The sequence below is a fragment of the Leucopleurus acutus genome, assembly GCF_964270905.1.
Source record: "Leucopleurus acutus genome assembly, chromosome: 11".
Lineage (NCBI taxonomy): Eukaryota > Metazoa > Chordata > Mammalia > Artiodactyla > Delphinidae > Leucopleurus > Leucopleurus acutus.
In genome coordinates this window covers 13,071,426-13,080,370 of record NC_139152.1, presented here as the reverse complement: position 1 = coordinate 13,080,370, position 8,945 = coordinate 13,071,426, and positions in this window count along the sequence as shown.

Sequence of the window (8,945 nt, the reverse complement as noted above, 5' to 3'; positions counted from 1 at the left end):
TTAAAAAACTAAAAAAGAAAAATGATATCAATATGTATTTCATTGTATTGTATAAAAAATTTTAGACAGAATTTAATATGTCTTCATTCATGATAAAAACTTAGATACCAGAACTAGAAGGGCCCTCCTTAACTTGATAGAATATTTAAAGAAGCAGCACACATAATGATGAAACACTTAATCACTCTCTATTAGGTCAGGTACAAAATAAGAATGATTACCACTATCACTCCAATACAGCATTGGACTAGATGTTTAGGTAACCCAATAAGGCATAAACGTTGCAAAGAAAATTACAAATCTGTGATTATTTAAAGATTATTTATGGAGATTACATATAAAGAAAAAAAAAATATATATATATATATATATTTTTTTGCCGTACACGGGCCTCTCACTGTTGTGGCCTCTCCCGCTGTGGAGCATAGGCTCCGGACGCACAGGCTCAGCGGCCATGGCTCATGGGCCCAGCCGCTCTGCGGCATGTGGGATCTTCCCGGACCGGGGCACGAACCCATGTCCCCTGCATCGGCAGGTGGACTCTGAACCACTGCGCCACCAGGGAAGCCCTACATGGCATATTTTTAAATTACATTTTATGTTTGTTGCTATGAGCTTTTTTTTTAAAATTTATATTCCACATTTAAGAGAAATCATACAGTGTCTTTCTCCATCTGACTTATTTCATCTAGCGTAATACCCTCAAGGTCCACTTATGTTGTCACAAATGGCAGGATTTCATTCTTTTTTATGACTGAACAATTTTCCATTTTTTATATATATATATATATATATATATATATATATATATAAATTTGGCACATTTTCTTTACCCATGCATCCATCAATGAACACTTAGGTTGTTTCCATATGTTGGCTACTTGTAAATAATGCTAAAATAAACATGGGAGGACAGATATCTCTTTGAAATACTGATTTTATTTCCTTTGGATATATACTCAGAAGTGGGACTGCTGGATGATATGGTAGTTCTGTTTTTAATTTTTTGAGGAACCTCCGTATTGTTTTCCATAGTAACTGCACCAATTTACATTTCCGACAACAGTGCATGTGGGTTCCCCTTTCTCCACACCTACACCAACACTTGTTATCTCTTCTTTTTGATAGTAGCCATTCTAACAGGTATAAAGTGATGTCTCCTTGTAGTTTTGATTTGCATTTCCTTGATGATTCGTGATGTTGAGTACCTTTTCATGTACCTGTGGGGCATTGTATGTCTTTGTTGGAAAAATGTCTATTCAGTTCCTCTGCACATTTTAAAATTAGATTGTTTGAGTTTTTGCTATTAAGGTGTATGGGTTCTTCATATATTTTGGTTTTAACTCCTTATCAGATATATGGTTTGCAAATATTTTCTCCTATTCATTTTGTTATTTCTTTTACTGTACAGAAGCTTTTTAGTTTATGATTTTAGAATGAAATCCACTGCTTGTAGGGTATGAAATCTCAAATTATATTCCAAGTGAAGAGAAAGGAGACAGTTAATATGGATAATTTTGATATTGCTCCTACCTTAGTGTTTTGGACAAAAGATCAGCTGTGGTGGTTTTTTTTTTTTAATAACATCTTTATTGGAGTCTAATTGCTTTACAATGTTGTGTTTCTGTTGTACAATAAAGTGAATCAGCTGTATGTATACATATATCCCCATACCCCCTCCCTCTCGCGTCTTCCTCCCACCCTCCCTATCCCACCCCCTGTGGTGGTTTTGTGGATGGAGACAGAGATAGAAAGTGATGGAGATAGAGATAGAGTTAGAGACAGTTTGATGGGATAAAAAAGATCCCCTTCCTCCACCATCACTTACACTTTTCTGAGAGGAAATATTACATTGTCAGAAAGAATCCATTTGAGGCTGGCATTTTCCCTAAGTGATTCATACAGAGCAATTCCTAACTAAAGCGATGGTTCTAGTAACATGGACATGCTCAGGAAAAAGCCAGAAGGTCCATATCTAGGAATTCAACGGTTATTTTTTCACAAAAAAGTAGAGTCAAAGTCACATCAATATGAAGATTATACCTTCCTCATATAATGCTAGATTGTGTTCTCTTGGGAAGAAAACTCATGGAAGTGAGTTGCCTTTGTTCTTTTTTTTTTGCCACACCATGCGGCATGTGGAATTTCCCTGACCAGGGATCGAACCCGTGCCCCCTGCAGTGGAAGCCTGGAGTCTTAACCACTGGACCACCAGGGAAGTCCCCTTTGTTCTTTTATAAATCAAGTGGAAAAATGGTAGGAGTGCCCCACTGATGAAGAGACCAATCTGGAATCAGAGCACTCACCATCTTTGCCCCACAAAACCAGAGCCCTCAGGGCCACTGGCAAACTCCTCTGTCCCTCTGGGAAACCTCAGGCCCAGGAAAACCCCATCACCTTGTGAACAAAGCCTGTGTGTTTAACCACACACAAGAAGGTGGCTCCTTTCTCAAGTGGCGAGAAGTTGAATTTCCCTGAGAAAATGGGTGGAGACCCTTGATGGTGGAGGCTTGAGCAAGGTCTGCAGGAAGAGGGTTAGAGTTTGGGGAGATAGAGTTCAGAAACAAAGGACAACAATCTGAAGCCCTGAGGCTTTCCCTCTTCCTCTCTCCCTTGTGTGGTACAAGAGAAAGAATTAGGTAAAGCCACAACTTCTAGGTTTTTATACTGATTGGAAATGCTTATTTAACTCTTCTATAAAAAGAGCTGCTGAAACGGCCATTGTAGCTCAGTGTTTATTTAGTCTAGAATATAGAGTGGTGGCCCTTAGAATGAGGGTCAGGCCAAATTAGGGCTGAGGGTGCACTTTTTTACCCAACGTGGCCCTCTAGGGTCAAGTCAGGAGATAGATACTACACAAGTTATTTGAGTAGAAAGAGCTTAATATTAGGAATAGTCATATAGATATAAAGGTGATAACAACTAAACGAGTAAAAAGAGAACTCTAAGGAGTCGTGGAAATAGCAACTTCTGGAAGCATGTACCATCCCTAGGCCTGAAGGAGCAAAGGGAACAAAGAGAAAAACTTAGAAATTTAGAGAGGGGTCCCTGGGGTGCTGAAACCCAGACCTCTGAGGAGGAGACACCGGATTGTTGGCCGCTGGTGTCTGTGCGGGGGTGGGGTAGGGATGAGGCTGGTTCTACAAGTGCTGAAAAAATTGCAAATTGGAGTCAGTGGTGGCTACAGATAAGGCATGATGTCTACAGGGGTGAAAAATGTGTGGCCTAAGCGATTTTCAGTAGAACCCCTATCAGACAGGGAGCCACCAAAAAGGCAAACCGGGAAGAGCAAATCCCTCTTCTTTACCAGTGTTGCAGTTTTCCTCTCATGCCCCTGCTGGAAGAACCTAGTGGAGGAAAGATGTGATTTGTAATCTGGGTCCCAAGGTCACCAAAGGAGAGAATTAAAGGGTGGGGTGGAGCTGAGAGACATTATCTGGCCCAACAGGCAAACAAAATATATCTAAGTGTGTTTGTGTCATTGGTGATGAATCTAAAGGGAAATTGTAGCTGCTGCTTTTATTTTTTTAAATAAATTTATTAATTTTATTTATTTATTTTTGGCTGTGTTGGGTCTTCATTGCTGCTCATGGACTTTCTCTAGTTGCAGCAAACTGGGGCTACTCTTTATTGAGTTACGCAGGCTTCTTATTGGGGTGGCTTCTCTTGTTGCAGAACATAGGCTTTAGGCACGTGGGCTTCAGTAGTTGCAGCATATGGGCTCAGTAGTTGTGGCTCACGGGCTCTAGAGAGCAGGCTCAGTAGTTGTAGTGCAAGGGCTTAGTTGCTCCGCGGCATGTGGGATCTTCCTGGACCAGGGCTCAAACCCGTGTCCCCTGCATTGGCAGGCAGATTCTCAACCACTGCGCCACCAGGGAAGTCCCTGTAGCTGCTTCTTAAAACACTTTCTGATTCCCCCACACATGCCCAATCAGCTGTATTTCCTGCTGACACCATCTACCAAGATACCATTAGAGAATAATCTTTAATTCTTTTGTTTTTCATACTTTGTGTTCAATTAATTATCAACTCGCGTCAATTCTACCGCTTACGCAACTTCTCCACACCTCTACTGTCACTAACCTAGTTTAGGCACACATAATTTTTCACATGACCTAATTAATGCAACTCCCTTCTTAGTGGTATTTTCTGTCTCTGGTTTCATCTCTCTTTAGTCTAGTGATTCTCACCCCAAGCTGTATAATAATACCATCTGGGAAACTATTTAAAAGATCTCATTCCCAAGGATCTTGATTTAATTGGTTTGGACTGGAGTTGGGGATCAGTATTTTTTTTTTTTTTTTTTTTTTTTTTTTTGCGGTACGCGGGCCTCTCACCGCCGCGGCCTCTCCCGTCGCGGAGCACAGGCTCCGGAGGCGCAGGCCCAGCGGCCATGGCTCACGGGCCCAGCCGCTCCATGGCATGTGGGATCCTCCCGGGCTGGGGCACGAACCCGTGTCCCCTGCATCGGCAGGTGGACTCTCAACCACTGTGCCACCAGGGAAGCCCCAGGGATCAGTATTTTTAAAGCTCCCTAGGTAGTTCTAAAGTGCAGCCAGGGCTTCCCTGGTGGCGCAGTGGTTAAGAATCCGCCTGCCAATGCAGGGGACACGGGTTCGAGCCCTGGTCCGGGAAGATCCCACATGCCACGGAGCAATGAAGCCCGTGCACCACAGCTACTGAGCCTGCGCTTTAGAGCCTGCGAGCCACAACTACTGAGCCCGCGAGCCTAGAGTCCTTGCTCCATAATGAGAAGCCACTGCACAGAAACAAAGACCCAACACAGCCAAAAAAAAATAAATAAAATATATAAATTAAAAAAAAAATAAAGTACAGCAAGCTTTGGAGAACCATTATTTCAGTCTGCTCTCCATATTAGTATCAAATTACTTTTTTTTTTATTATTGTGTGCTATCCATATCCAATAACATCAGTCAATTACCCCAAATTCCTCAATAGTTATCCCTATCAACAGACAACATATCCAACTGGCATACCCATGGTTCTTCTTGGTCCAGTTTCCACATACCTCTCCAACTCCTGTTCATTCTTCTCACTGAACTTAAACGTCTAACTTCACTTTCCAACAGTATTGAGCCACTCGCAGTTTCCTAAACGTAAGATATTCTCTCACTTATCCATGCAATGCATAGTTTATTCCCTCCAAGAAAGGAACCTCCCCGAACAATAGCAAGTTTTAATCACATGGTTAAAAACACGTAGTGTAACTTTAATGTTTTAAAGCACCCTTCAAACATTACTTTCTGAGATGTCAGTTATATGAACATTTGTGAATGCATAGAAAATGAGTTGAAAGAAATTCATTAAAATGTTAACTGTGTTGTCTCTAGGCAGCAGGGTTATAGATTTTACTTTCTTCTCTGTACCTTTCTGTAGTTTAGAAATTTTCTACAATGGCATGTGTTACACTTTTAAACAGAAAAAAAGTAATAGAATGTATTGGCAAAATCATTTACGTGTTTTAAAGCACTGTATATATCAAAATATCTGAATCTACTTGATTCTGAATTAAGAAAGAAGTGTTTGGTTAATAAAATAGTATAATGAGGAATGCTAACATTTGCTTAAAGGGTTTTAACCCTGCCCCCCACTTCCTACACAAAAATGTATTTTTCCTTTGTCCACTAGATGGTGCACTCTTCCCATGTATTGCCCCATTTATAATGCTGAAGAAACTGAAGGGATTGTGCATGGTTTACATAAATATTTTTGTTTTTAAACTGACACATTATAATATATTGTTTATATTTATAAGATATTTGAATACACACTAAGAAAATTTTGGTTTTTAATTATCTAAAATTTACATCAATTTCCTTATAAACACCTCACATTTATTTATATTGTCCCAACCAATTCTGCTCCAATTAGCCCCATCTCACTACTTAAAAGGTGGCAGAAATTCCCTCCACCCTTGAATTCCTTTTGCTTTTCTTCTTGATTTACACCTTTAGGCTTGCAGATGATACCCAGAGGAATTACTTATCTAGCTGGTATTATCAAGACTAAGAGACCGCCACCAGCCTTCTGCGTATAGCAGCTCTGCGTTGGCAGAGACCTAAGAGTTGGGTCAAATTGAACCAAACTTCCCAGAGCCAGAGAGTGGAAGGAGAAAAGATATTCCTGTGGGGAATGTCCTGAAGGCACATATCTGTGTCAGAATGATTTTAAATCTTGTCTGAAATAATGTATTCAAGAGTATTAGTGAATATTCCCAAGATTTTAGAGGATAATAGATCATTAGGCAAAATCTAAAACATTAACTGTTGCCCATTTCTCACTGATGCTTGCATGTAGGGTATTACGGGCATCAAAGAAATCTCCTATTCTTTCCAGTTAGTTTCTCTTTCTCTAGCCCTTTCTTTCCAAAGTCCAGTTGCCTGTCAAAAGTGGTTCCGCTCTCTGACTCACTTTTCTTAGATGATGACTTATCTGCCTGGCAGTACATTTTCAATTTACAATAAACAGCACTAAGGGAATGAGTCAAATTCAGTAGCCTTGGAGCTGTTTTTCTGCCCAATCAACTGGGCGTTTTGCTTTCGAACACGTGAGGGACATTTCTAACGTCTAAGGGCTGAGCATTATATGTACTAGGAAAAATATAGAAGCACATTATAGTTGTCATAATTTTTTCTGATTAAAAACTATACGTTCTTTATAAAATTTTTGAAAGACTCTAAAAGCTCAAAGAAGGAAAATTAAAATTGCTCATAATTTCCCCATCCAGGGAAAGTACCCTATAAGAAGCTATTTAAACCACCTATAAGGGTTTGCATTTAGAGAAGTAAGCCTAGTATCTCTGCATTCTCATCATTTTTCCCTAGTGAAATTTTATTACGTGGAGTTCTATTGCTATTGTGAATGATTTTAAAGACAGTAACAAAAATATAGTCTGTTTTGGTCTTAAACTAGATGTCAGCCTATGTTTAAAAGCAAGCCACTTTTAAATTATGAACATTTTATTTTCTCTGCCTTACGTTTAAGGTTAAATATTCTTCTTCATTTATGTTAACACTTGGGGCTTACAAATGAACCCTGAGGCATGCACTGTAGCTATATGAATCGATCTTTCTTAGGATAACAGAAACTCTGAATGCTGCTCTTACTATTCCACAATTTTCTGTAGGGCCTCAGCAAGTTAATTATCTTCTTTGTGTGCTTAATCCTCTTAGAGTGCAACCCTCATCACTTCTGCGTGCCATGCCATTCTGCGAGGATGAATGTTTCCCTTTATCCCCTGTGTATAGAAATGGGGAATAAAAGAGAGAGATTTAAAATAAGAGAACAGGGAGCCTCAGTTTTGCATCAGCCTAAGAAATATGGATTCAATGTCCATGGAATTGAAAATGTCTGCTTCAGTTCTTTAGGACATTTCAGAGCATAATTTGAATTTTAAAATAAGAAGATTAGAAATCAATATTCAAAATGAACATTGGTTGCTTTCAATTATTTTCCTCTTTTATTCAAACAAACAAACCTAAAAGTAACACCATCTGTGCCTATTAGTTGCTATTTGCTGTCAGTGTAAAGTGAATTTCAAAATAAATGGAGCTATAAATTTCTTTCAAAACATTTTATATTAATTCATTCAAAGAACATATATGGAGCACAGAGATAGGTGAATAAAACAGTCTTTACTTAGAGTCTAATGAAGGAGTCAGAAAACTGTAGAGTGAAATGTATCAAAAAATATCTGTTTAGTGCTGCTGTGGTCCAGGGGATGTCTTAAAGATTGGGGGTAGAGCAGTGAACAAAACATACAAACGTTCTGCTTTCACTGCACTTATGTTTCAGCGGGGCAGACAGAGAGTAGACAAATACAGGGGTCCCTTGGTGTCAGCAGTGGATGGGTTCCCGGACCCACCACAGATACCAAAATTGGCAGATGCTCAAGTCCCTTTTATAAAATAGCGCAGTACTTTTGTGCTATGTAAATAGTTGTAAATCCAGAGTGAACGCTGTGTAAATAGTTGCTGGTGCAACGCAAATTTAAGTTTTGCTTTTTGGAACTTTCCCGGAATTTTGTTTTTCAAATGATTTCTGTCCAAGGTTGGTTGAATCTGCAGATGCAGAACCTTGCGGGTGTGGAGAGGCAGACTAATCAAATAACATGTATGGTGGGGCACGTGGTGGTGAGAGAGATGGAGAAAAACAGTGGGATAGAGGGAGGGTCGTTGATTAAGTCACATTTTAGCAAAGTCCCGAGGGAAATTAAGGAGTGGCCCTGTGGCTACCTGCATGAAGAGCATTTCAGGGGATGGGAGGGGCAAGGAGGCCACCGAGGCTTGAGTGGAGTGATCAAGGTGGACACGGTAGCAGGTAACCATAAGGGAGGTAGCGGGTTGCTGGCAGGGGCACAGGGGGAGGCCATGTAGGTCTTTGTGAGCGTTGTAAGGACTTTGGCCATCACTTAGAACGAATTGAGTAGCCCACTGGAGAGTTTTGAATGAAAGAGTGAGGAGACCTGGGGTAACACAGGGACACAAATTAGGAGCATACTGCAATAACCCCCAGGAAAAAGGATGGAAAATTGTACTAGCGCGGGAGCAGTGAGGGTGGGAAGAGATGGTCAGAGTCTAGATATGCTTTGAAGGACACATAGCCAGAATATGCTGGTGGATTGGCTGGAGGCTGTGAGAGAGTCGAGTTTTGTTTTTTAATAAAGACATATTGGGAATTCCCTGGTGCTCCAGTGGTTAGGACTCTACGCTTCCATTTCAGGGGGCACAGGTTCCATCCCTAGTCAGGATCCCCGCAAGCCACGCAGTGTGGCCAAAAAGAAAGAGAGACGTATTTACATGTATGAAATGCCCCTATTCCGTTGTGTAAAAATACAACTTGCGTTATTCTTTGACCAGTGTTATTCCAGCAACTTCCCAGAAGTTAGTTTTCATTTTTCTAAAACCTAATTTCTTATGGTTTTA